The following is a 12,723-nucleotide window of genomic DNA, read 5'->3' on the forward strand; positions in this document are numbered from 1 at the left end:
AAGTTCTAGGGGACTGAAGACCTCAGAAGTTAAGTCCCATAGTACTCAGAGCCATTTCTTTAAGTTTTCCACTTCGGCAGTTTTTCAGAGCTACTTGGTTTATTACGAGGTGCATTCAAGTTCTAAGGCCTCCGATTTTTTTTCTAATTAACTACTCACCCGAAATCGATGAAACTGGCGTTACTTCTCGACGTAATCGCCCTGTAGACGTACACATTTTTCACAACGCTGACGCCATGATTCCATGGCAGCGGCGAAGGCTTCTTTAGGAGTCTGTTTTGACCACTGGAAAATCGCTGAGGCAATAGCAGCACGGCTGGTGAATGTGCGGCCACGGAGAGTGTCTTTCATTGTTGGAAAAAGCCAAAAGCCACTAGGAGCCAGGTCAGGTGAGTAGGGAGCATGAGGAGTCACTTCAAAGTTGTTATCACGAAGAAACTGTTGCGTAACGTTAGCTCGATGTGCGGGTGCGTTGTCTTGGTGAAACAGCACACGCGCAGCCCTTCCCGGACGTTTTTGTTGCAGTGCAGGAAGGAATGTGTTCTTCAAAACATTTTCGTAGGATGCACCTGTTACTGTAGTGCCCTTTGGAACGCAATGGGTAAGGATTACGCCCTCGCTGTCCCAGAACATGGACACCATCATTTTTTCAGCACTGGCAGTTACCCGAAATTTTTTTGGTGGCGGTGAATCTATGTGCTTCCATTGAGCTGACTGGCGCTTTGTTTCTGGATTGAAAAATGGCATCCACGTCTCATCCATTGTCACAAACGATGAAAAGAAAGTCTCATTCATGCTGTCATTGTGCGTCAACATTGCTTGGCAACATGCCACACGGGCAGCCATGTGATCGTCTGTCAGCACCTGCATGGCACTTTTCGCATTTTCAGGTCGTCATGCAGAACCCACAGAAATGCCAACTCTGGAGGCGATCTGTTCAACAGTCATTCGGCGATCCCCCAAAACAATTCTCTCCACTTTCTCGATCATGTCGGCAGACCGGCTTGTGCGAACCCAAGGTTTTTTCGGTTTGTTGTCACACAGTGTTCTGCCTTCATTAAACTGTCGCACCCACGAACGCACTTTCGACACATTCATAACTCCATCACCACATGTCTCCTTCAACTGTCGATGAATTTCAATTGGTTTCACACCACGCAAATTCAGAAAACGAATGATTACACGCAGTTCAAGTAAGGAGAGCGTCGCCATTTTAAGTATTTAAAACAGTTCTCATTCTCGCCGCTGGCGGTAAAATTCCATCTGCCATACGGTGCTGCCATCTCTGGGACGTATTGACAATGAACGGGGCCTCATTTTAAAACAATGCGCATGTTTCTATCTCTTTCCAGTCCGGAGAAAAAAAATTGGAGGCCTTAGAACTTGAATGCACCTCGTATATCTTGCAAGACTGGCCGATTTCAGGTTTACAGGCCCCACGAAGCCATGGACCCAAGTTGTCAACAAGGCACTGTATAAGGTACTCTAACTCCATAATAGTGAATGCTGTGCTTGGATGGAATGGACTGGATCCTCTGGTCCAACTTAACCGATCATTGAGGGGAAACAGTCATGTTCAGCAACATAGAGACCATCTGAAGGCATTCATAGACTTCATGTTCCAAAACATGGCAACGGACCACAACTGTTAGCGACTGGTTTGAAGAACATTCTGGACAATTCGAGCTAAGGATTTCGCCGTCCAGATGGCCCAACAATAACCCCATCGAACATTATTGGGATAATCCTACACTGGCAGGATGCAATTATGGATGGATACAAAGGCAGCTTGTCTCACTTTTCTGCAACGGATTTCCAGCGACTTGTTGAGTACATGGCACATCGAGCAGCTGCACTATGCCGGCATAAGGAGATGCGGCACAATATTAGGAGGTGTCCCTTGACTTTTGTCTTATCCATCATCTATCAGAGATCATTGGAACGGCGGAAAGTTCCACGGAACTGGAAGAAGGCCCAGGTCATAGCAATCTATAAAAATGATAGAAAATCGGATGCACATAATTACCGGCCAATTTCACTGACGTCAATTTGTTGTAGAATCATGGAACATATTTTGTGGTCAGACATAATGAAGCTCATCTGCAGAAACCAGCACGGTTTTAGGAAACAGCTGTCATGCGAGACACAGCTGGCCCTCTTTGTGCATGATATACAACAGTCTCTAGATACCAGATGCCATGTTGATGCCATATTTCTCGACTTTCGAAAGGCGTTCGACTCAGTTCCGCACTGTCGCTTGCTACAAAACGTGCGCGCTTACGGTCTATCCGATGACATATGCGGTTGGATGGAAAGTTTTCTAATAGACAGGGAGCAGTATGTCGTCCTGAACGGGGTAGCTTCAACAGAAACAAGAGTAACTTCAGGTGTGCCGCAAGGCAGCGTAATACGTCCTCTGCTTTTTACGATTTACATAAACGATCTGGTTGATGGTATTAAGAGCGGCCTTAGATTGTTTTTCGACGATGCTGCAGTCTACAGGAAATTAGTATCACACGAAAGTTATGAACAAATCAATGAGGATTTGCAGAAAATAAATGCGTGGTGTTATGACTGGCAGTTGTCTCTCAATATTAGTAAGCGTAACCTACTGCGTATAACAAGGCGAAAATCCCCATTAATGTATGAGTACAAAATAAATGATCAGTCTTTGGAAGCGGTAACATCAGTCAAGTATCTGGGTGTGACTGTTCGAAATGATCTCAAATGGAATGACCAGATTACACAAGTAACGGGTAAGGCGAACTCTAGATTGCGGTTTATTGGTAGAATCCTGAAGCGATGCAGTCCTTCAACAAAGAAAATAGCTAACAATATGTTACTTCGTCCAGTCTTGGAGTACTGTTCGTCTGTATGGTACCCTTACCAGTTGGGTCTGATTCAAGAGATTGAGAAGGTCCAAAGAAGAGCGGCAAGATTCGTGTCTGGTACATTTAGCCAACGCGAGAGCGTTACAAATCTCATAGAAAGCTTGAAGTGGGACACACTTGCAGATAGACGACGCGCTAAACAGAAGGGGCTGCTCACTAAATTCCGAAATCCAATATTCACCGAGGATGTAGAGCATATATTATTACCACCAACTTTGAAAGTGCATAATGATCAGCGTTGAAAGATGAGGAAAATAAGAGCTCGTACTGAGGCGTTCAGACAGTCGTTTTTCCCTCGCGCGATCCGCGAGTGGAACAGACGGGGGGGGGGGGGGGGGGAATATGACTTTGGCGCGAATTGTGCCCTCCGTCACACACCGCTTGGTGGCTAGCGGAGTATATATGTAGATGTAGACTGTAGGTGGTACCATGGGAAGTATCCTTTGCCACGTACTTCGCTGTGTATTGCAGAGTGCATGTGTAGAAAGGCGCATAACCTCGTGAGCTACGGGATGATGATGATGATGTTCCAGCCTCTGAGGAGCGAAAAGGACGATGCGGGAGACCCGCACCGCCGACTACTCAAGGTCCTAGCGGAGGTGGTTTGCTATTGCCTTCCTCCGACCAGGGGATGAATGATGATGGTGATGATGAAGACGACGCAACAACACCAGTCATCTAGAGGCAGGGAAAATCAAATCCCTGACCCCGTAGGGAATCTAACCCGGGACCCCGTGCGCGGGAAGCGAGAACGCTACCGCAAGACCACGAGCTGCGGATCGAGAACAAAACACTATGGACTTGGCCCTCGACCATGTGGCAGTTCGTCAGTGTCAGAGCGGCGTACAGTAACCTGTTGTGTCGTGTCGCGAGCGGTGCGGCCGCCGTAATAATGAGTGGGCCGCGGCTTGGCAACGCCGAGCGCTCCCCCCTCACGCGCAAAGTGGCGGCCCGCGTCTCGGACGGCTATGGCTCTGCCGCCCACATCTCTGAGGCCAGCGCCGCTCGCGCCGCGCCGGTGACGGACGTTCCCGTCTGACAGCCACACCTGGGAGGTCGGTCTCGCGTTACTGCGACCACCTTCCGACGTCCAAGCGTTCGTCTCTCTGCAGCTATCAACTGGACGAGCTGCAAATGATCCAGTTAGGTACCGACAGCACTTCGTGGAGCCAATCTGTTGCGCTCTCCATTGTTGCAAGTATATGCTCGAATGATTCACACTACGATGGAGTCGATACCACAGATATTCGCCGGCCGAAGTGGCCGTGCGGTTAAAGGCGCTGCAGTCTGGAACCGCAAGACCGCTACGGTCGCAGGTTCGAATCCTGCCTCGGGCATGGATGTTTGTGATGTCCTTAGGTTAGTTAGGTTTAACTAGTTCTAAGTTCTAGGGGACTAATGACCTCAGCAGTTGAGAGTCCCATAGTGCTCCGAGCCATTTGAACCATTTGAACAGATATTCAGTTACGTTAAAATCAAGGAACTTTGGGCTCCGGGAAATATTCACACGTATCGATCGTGCTCTTTCCGACTTTTGCCGCCACTACCAACAAAGCATTGCTTAAAGAGCCCCTCCTCGTACGGGTGAACATGATCATCAAAAATACATTTATGATGTACATGATGCCGACTGAAGCGCTGAATGAAAATTTGTACCAAGCTCAGGATTCGAACCCGGGCCTCCTGCTCACTAAGCAAATGTGTTAAGCACTGTGCCACCCTGGGTAACGTAGCGCCCTTACATAACCGCAGGGACCACGGACAACCTTAGCACCCTGCCCTCCTCAGTCCAAGTTTCTATTCACGCCTCAGCCCGCTTGGTAGTAGAACAGCAGTGCAGAAGCCCCAGACATTATTGAGCATATCTGGGATACCTTGCAACGTGCTGTTCAGAAGTGATCTTCACCCCATCGTGCTCTTACGGATTTATGGACAGCTGTACAGGGTGTTCGGAAATTTCCACTACAAACATCTAGGACTCGAAGAGGGGAGTGAGTACAGGATACACTGAAGCGTCAAAGAAAGTCGTACAGGCACGATTATTCAGAGATTTGTAAACAGGCAGAATACGACGCTGCGGTCAGCAACAGCTATAAAGAACGACAAGTGTCTGGCGCAGTTGTTAGATCGGTTACTGCTGCTACAATGGCAGGTTATCAAGATTTAAGTGAGTTTGAACGTGGTTTAATAGCCGGCGCACTCAGCGATGGGACACAGCGTCTCCGAGGTAGCAGCGATGAAGTGGGGATTTTCCAGTACGGCTATTTCACGAGTGTACCGTGAATATCAAAAATCTGGTAAAACATCAAATCTCCGACATCGTTGAAGCCGGAAAAAGATACTGCAAGAACGGGACCAACGACGACTGAGGAGAATCGTTCAGCGTAACAGAACTGCAACCCACTCGCAATCTACTGCAGACTTCAATGCTGGGCCATCGACAAGTATCAACGTACGAACCATTCAACGAAACATCATCGATATGTGCTTTCGGAACCGAAGGGCCATTCGTGTACCTTTGATGACTGCAACACACAAAGCTTTGCGTCTCGTCTGGGCCCATCAACACTGACATTGGACTGTTGATGGCTGGAAACATGTTGCCTAGTCCAACAAGTCTCGTTTCAAATTGTATCTAGCGGATGGACGTGTACAGATATGAAGACAACCTCCTGAATCCATGGACCCTGCATGTCAGCAGGGCTGATCAAGGTGGAGGAGGCTCTGTAATGGTGTGGGGTGTGTGCAGTTGGAATGATATGCGACCCCTGATACGTCTAGATAGGACCGTGAGAGGTGACAAGTAAGTAAGCATCCAGTCTGGTCACCTGCATCCATTCATGTCCCTTGTGCATTCCAACGGACTTGGGCAATTCCAACAGGACAATGCGACACTCCACAAGTCCAGAACTGCTACAGAGTGGCTCCAGCAACACACTTCTGAATTTAAACACTTCCGCTGGCCACCAAAATCCCCTGACATTATTGAGCATATCTGGGATGCCTTGCAGCGTGCTGTTCAGGAGAGATCTCCACCCCCTCGTGCTCTTACGGATTTATGGACAGCCCTGCAGGATTCATGGTGTCAGTTACCTCCAGCGTTACTTCAGACGTTGGTGGAGTCCATGCCACGTCGTGTTGTTGCTCTTCAGCGTGCTCACGGGGTCCAGTTTCTTTGGCTCTTCAGCGTATATTGAGTAGGAATCCATATCCGAAAATGTATCGTTTCCGTTCTACGACTGTTTCAGTTCAGATGTTTAACTCACCCGCATCCGCCTAAGGGACTGAATTAGTATAATTATTAGGTAACAATTTGAAAGAAAACATAACGATACATCCATTTACCACTTAAGCACATTTGTTTAAATTAATGCTTAAATATTACTCTGGGACTTTCCCCTTTCTCTAAACAGATGTGGGTGCGTTACACATTTCCTTTGAAAACGTAGTAGAACGGAAACGCTACTTTTCCAGACATGGGTTCCTATTCAAAATATTATGTACTCACTCCCATCTACAAGACTTAGAAATTTGTAACGGGAATTTAGGAATATTCTGAATTTTTCCAGAGACCTTTCCAAGTCTCAAACACACACACACACACACAGCACATACATATATATATACCCTTAAACTGGTATAGTTTCACTAGCCAAGGTTCATTTTTTCAAATGTAAAAACGATCTCTAAAAGCTAATCATTCACTTAAATTACTTTGCAAGGTAATGAAATTCAACACTGGGCTTAATTTACTTCAAAAGGAACCATTCATGATGGGTACCAGAACTAGACTATCTTTGAAAATGTGCAAACTTCACTTCTAATAATACTACTGCAAATCGGTTCATTAAAGATTTATATGTACTTTAATCACCTGTGAAGCAGGTATTCTTGGCGGTAATATTTACACAATCTTGCACTGTAATCCTACAAAACTATATTTTATAACAAACTAAGGATGCTTTTGCAAAAGCCTATCCAACTTCACTTTTGTGGCTTTAGCTTTTAAATAATTTAAGATTTTCACTTTCGTATTGATTGATCTTTGAATTTTTTGTACTTAAACTTCCTATCTTAACAATTTCATTACGAGTAGTCCATAAACAAAGCATCCAAATTTTACTCTTACCAGAATAGTTCATTTAAATCAGAATACTCGGTTTTAGTAACACTCAGGTGAGGACCCTGCGGAGGTTCGCGATCAGGATTCGAACACGAATTGATGTTTTATGTTACTATTAGTGAAACAACACACAAATTAACTGGTCCATGCCAATATACATTACGTAACTGAATGTATGAAGTCTATAAAGCAGTGGTGAAGATTAGCGGCAGGCGAAATGGCGGCTAACTGTACTCACGGCTCTTGATGTGCGAATGCTCTATAAAATCTCTTCTTGGCGTCGGATTTTCAACATATTAGAGCCATTCCATTATTCCGTGAATACCAAATAATAGCCAGATCCACATCCGAAGCAAATCCCCTCTAATGCAGCTTCCAATTGCTCTCTTAGAGCCGTAGAAGTGTACCGTGCTAAGGTTAGTCACACACTGCGTGCCGTTCACACAAAGGACGCGCTCAGTTCGACCACCAAATCCACCTTTTACATCGTGCCATGCCACTTTCGTTGCGGAGGGACTTCCCTACAGCGTTTACATGTTACAAATACAGGTGCCCTAAGCATGAACCGTCTTTTAACAAACGTACTTCTTTCACAAACATATTCATACTATAATAATTTAAAATTTCAGCATATTCTTTTGCTTTTCTCTTATATACATTACAAAATTCTAATTTTTTGCCATACATCAAGGAGTTCAAGCAACACAGAATGCACACTACATAAATTGCAGATACACAGTTACTTAAAATAAATCTACTCCCAATCGATGTAAGTGTTACAGTCTCCTTGCGGGAATACAGTAAGGCTGCATGAACGGAGAGAATCAGCTCGGTCCCAACATCTGTGGTGAGCACCACTTAGAAATTTGACTCTAGTAGGAAGCGAGTATGGGTTGCGGAGGCGGTTAAGATGACTGTTTTAGAGAAGCGGAGGTTGCGAGATCGAGTTCCAGTCCGGTCACAAATTTTCAAGTGCAGTTGAACGTCACGCAAATTTCCATTTAGTTGGTCACAGGTTTGTTTGACATGAGGAAGAGTATCACGTAGATGCTGAAGAAACTCGACTGGCCGATACTTTAAGCTTTCTTACAAAATATCAAGAACCAGATTTAAATTATAAACCTAGGAGTGTACTACAACACCATGCGTATCGTTCCTACAGGGACTGGGACTAAAAAATTAGATTACAGTACGCACAGAAGCATTTAAACACTCATTCGTAGCGCACTCCGCAGGGGAATGGAATGGAAAGAAGCCCTAAGAACTAGTGCACGTGCTTCACGGTGGTTTGTAGGGTATGGTTGTAGTTGTAGACATAGAAGACACAAAATGACAAGAAAGACATGAAATAACAAAGTGAGAAATGAAAAAACAAGACAAGACGATATACTACAAAGAAAAAAAGGTGTATGTAACATTTGATTCAGTAGAAGAGGGGTGAAATACTCTTTTCTAAAGAACTATTACGCTTGATCAGTATAAGTCGTAAACACAGGATCTCATAACAGAACAGCAGTCTTCGGCACAATAGTCGTTCCTTTGTCAACAGCCTAAACAAGTGGATAGATAGTGTGAAAATAACAGCGCACACATATAGGAATATTTTAAAAGTAAATTATGTGCCTTTGAAGTGCTAGCTGCTTTTTAAATTAATATCGTATTGCCACAGGATCCTCCAAATCCAAACGAGGCGAATTAAATAATTAGATCTCTTTCTCACAAACTATTCTGAGAATCTGTATCCAAAAGGCAGATACAATTTTCAGGAAAATGCAACCTCAAAGTGCAATACTGAGTGGAACACAGACATTCTAGAACCATGTAAACACAATACGTAAGAGACCAGTATGTAATTATCCGGAAAGAGGGACTAGACGTGGAACGGGAAAACTAAGCTGCAGACGATCCCTACACATCTAATTAATACTAGGTAGGATAACGAGAAATAGCGATGACACATTTGAGTCCGGAGGCAGAATCTGTTAATTTTCTCGTAGAGTAGTAATTTGCCAGCTGAGGACGCACTGTGCCGACAAAGGCTGTGTTGAAGTAAGGGAAGCCAAACAAGGAGAATACGGCTTTGAAGTATTTGCTGCTAAAACCGAAAGCGGTAGTACACCATTCAGCAGAGAACATCGGGTGAATATCAGCCGTCAGAAGCTTCATACTACAAGTCTGGTCTCAGCTGCCGCTTGATCCGTTTCTGGCTATATTACGAGTGTTCTAATTGTTTGATCGTGATCGCATCTAAAACAGTGCGAAAAGTCGGCCGACAGCTACGATTTAATGAAAAGTTGACTGTCACCAATTTCTTCGGCGCTTTCTTCTGTCAGTCTGCTGGCTGCAGAACTCGCACAGAAGGATGTGTTAGTTTCTCCCACGCGCTGTTCGATAATGGAACGGTAGAGAAATATCTGGAAGGTGGTAGGATGATCGCTCTGCCAGGTCAGGCACTTAACTGTGAATTGCAGAGTAATCATGTAGATGTACAAGTGGAATTCTTGGATTTTATTTTTTGGCGCCATTGATTTTATCGCCTTGCGTGCTGCTATGAAATTTTTTATGTGAGCCTGTGGCAGTTTATGAAGGGTTTCTTTTTTTTTTTTTTTAAATATGTACATCAGTGAGACAGTGACAGTTCAACTTTGTAACAGTCTTTATATGTTCTTCCCACCGGTATACAGCAACCTGATGATCTGTGGACCGAAACTGGTTGTTCGATGAAGAAATTTCGTCAGCAGGTCTTGGCGATAAATCTTGACGTTCTTCAAGTATTTACGAGCTGCTTAAAACATTTACAAGGACGTTTTTGAGCAACGTAGTGCGTGAAGTAGTGGCACTAGACATTAACTACCCACTAACGAAGACTTCCAGATATACCTCTCCCGTAACGGTCTTACATCGGAAATGGATGTTCAACAGCTTATAAGGCTGAAGCGGCAGCTACATGCCTATAACTATTCGGGAAAATTTTCAGTACTTATGCAGGAGTAGTCGGATGTCTAAAAAGTCGTATTCTTGACGATGTTTCTTTCATCAAAGCCACGGCGATTTTCCACACGCAGTCCGAGTCTTCAACAGCAGTGACATAGTAGAGACTTCAGTTCCGTCCACGACAGAACGGACACACATTAAAGTGTTGTTTTTTTTTTAACAAATTTCATTTCGACTAGCAGAATTTATCGTAATCGAGAGTGGCATATGAATTATTGCTGCAGGCGAGTGAATTGTGAAATATCAGAGAGTTACGACGCTGTTTACGTTTTCTGACAGACGCGCAGTCTGCTTCAGCGATAAATAAACAGAGGAGTTACGAGAGGCAGACGCTTTGTGACACATTTTCTCCTGAAATATGTAAACATGGCTTATCCTCTGTTTCAATTCTATAATGTTACTTAAAATCCGTCTTGATTGCAATTTTTTTTTATTATTCATATGACCAGTTACTCCTGTAACTGAAATATCAGATCTGAAGACGGTTCTGAATGAACCAAAACCGGTCATATGAATAATAATAAAAATTTGCAATCAAGACGGATTTTAAGTAACATTATAAAATCACTGATTGCTGTTATCCCATAAGACATTGTGTCTGTTTTTGCAATGTTTCAATTCTGTCGTTATCTACAGTGTTATTTGCATGTGCACTATTTAGAGGCCGTTTACCAATAGCATTGGACCACGGATCTTCTTTCAAGCAAGACTCACAAAGGAAACTGATTATTTGCTGCTTACTACGCCGTCGACTACAACGAGTCCACAGATATCCTCCCTACTGGTTTAGATAACAGCATCTCTATAAAGGTGCGGTTATGAAGTCAGAATGCATGTTATGCACTGACAGAGTCGGAAGGAATCTTTAAGGTATCAGTATAATGCAGGGTGTTCCAGATATTTAGGATTAGTTATAAAAAATGGCAGAGTTAAATGAAATGAATTTTGTGAGCTATGGGAGTAACGACCAGAAACCAACCTTTTTTTCTATCAAAAGCAACTTATATCTAAATTTACATCTTTATTCCGTAAGCCACTTTACGTGTGCCTCTGCTACTCACTCCCATCCCTGTTCCATACGAGAAAGGTCTGTGGAAAGAGTGACTTTAGGTAGCCCTCCGCATGAGCTTCAAACCCTGTCATTTTATCTTTATGGTCTTTTCCCGAGATAAATGTAGGAGACACCAGTATACTTGGTTCAAATGGCTCTGAGCACTATGGGACTTAACATCTGAGGTCATCAGTCCCCTAGAACTTAGAACTACTTAAACCTAACTAACCTAAGAACATCACACACATCCATGCCCGAGCCAGGATTCGAACCTGTGACCGTAGCACTCGCGCGGTTCCGGACTGAGCGCCTAGAACCGCTCGGCCACCGCGGCCGGCACCCGTATACTGGTTGATCCTTCTAAGAGCGTACGCCCTCGGAACTTAAACGGTAAACCTCAGCATAATGCACGACGCATCTCTTGTAAGGCCTGCCACTGGAGCTGAGCGAACATCTCCAGGATGCTTTCGTGCTTACGAAATGAACCTCTGAAGAAACGATCTGCGCTTCTACAGATTTTTTTGCTCCATCAATCCTGTGTAGTACGGATCTCAGAGCGACGAGCAATATTCAAACACTGGTTGCACGAAGGTGTTGTAAGGTACCTCCTTCACGGATGGACTACCAGTGGATCTTAGTTTGGTATCTGCCTTACCTGCGATAATTTTTATGTGCTCATTCCATTTTATATCGCTCCATACGCATATTCCCACATATTTAATCAGTGTAACTGCTTCCAGTGATTCTTCTGAAGTCATATAATCATACAGTAATGGGTCTTTTTGCATATTTATCCGCAGTACGTTACATTTGTTTATGTTAAGAGTCAAGTACAAACCCTTCACCAAGAGTCGACACTCTGCACGTCTTTCTGAATTTTACTACAATTTCCTAGCATTGCGACTTCTGTGAGACAGCAGCATCATCCGTGAAAAGCCTCACGGAATTCCGGCGTTATCCGCTAAGTCATTGTGAAAAATAATTTTCGTGTAACACTCGCTCAGGGTACGGCCAAAGTTACTTTTACACTTTAAGATTTCTCTCCATTGAGAACGGCATACTGTATTCTGTTTGCCAGAAATTCTTGAGCGCAGTTAGATAACTGGTCTGCTATTCCGTACGCTCAGATTTTTTTTCGCTAGGCAGCTCGGATTTTTTTTTCACTAGGCAGCAGTGTAGAACTACGAGGGTCGTTCAATAAGTAATGCCCCACATTTTTCAAAAAAGCCATTAATATACATAAACAAACATCCTTGTTGTTGCTTCATATATGATGTTTGTAGTATGCACCGTTCTGGCAGATGGCAGAGCCGTAGTACAGTGTCGAAATGGCGTCTACATACGACTCACTTTACAAGCAGCGTGCTGCTATTGAATTCTTGTGTGCCGAAAAAGAAACCGGGGTGAACATCCGTAAACGTTTTGTGTGCAGTGTATGACGATGCTGCAGCTGATAGGAGTACACCTTGGCGATGGGTAAAGCAAGTTACAGCCTCAGGAAATGCAGAAAGAGCTCTATAATCAGTCATGCTGATAGTACAATTGGGTGGTGGGCAAAGAAAGTTACAGCCTCAGGAAACGCTCGCGACGTCTTGTCACAGCCACTGCTCCAGACATGCTGACTCGTGCGGATGCCATTATTCGTGCCGACCGGCGCATCACTA

At 44.2% G+C, this 12,723-nt stretch overlaps 1 long non-coding RNA gene across 1 annotated transcript in view; it reads right to left on the reverse strand.

Moving 5' to 3' along the window:
- LOC124801623 overlaps positions 1–12,723 on the reverse strand; it is a 521,303-nt gene that overhangs the window by 378,434 nt on the left and 130,146 nt on the right. The window lies entirely within an intron of this gene.

Source organism: Schistocerca piceifrons, chromosome 1 (genome assembly GCF_021461385.2).
Source record: "Schistocerca piceifrons isolate TAMUIC-IGC-003096 chromosome 1, iqSchPice1.1, whole genome shotgun sequence".
Taxonomy (NCBI): Eukaryota; Metazoa; Arthropoda; class Insecta; order Orthoptera; family Acrididae; genus Schistocerca; species Schistocerca piceifrons.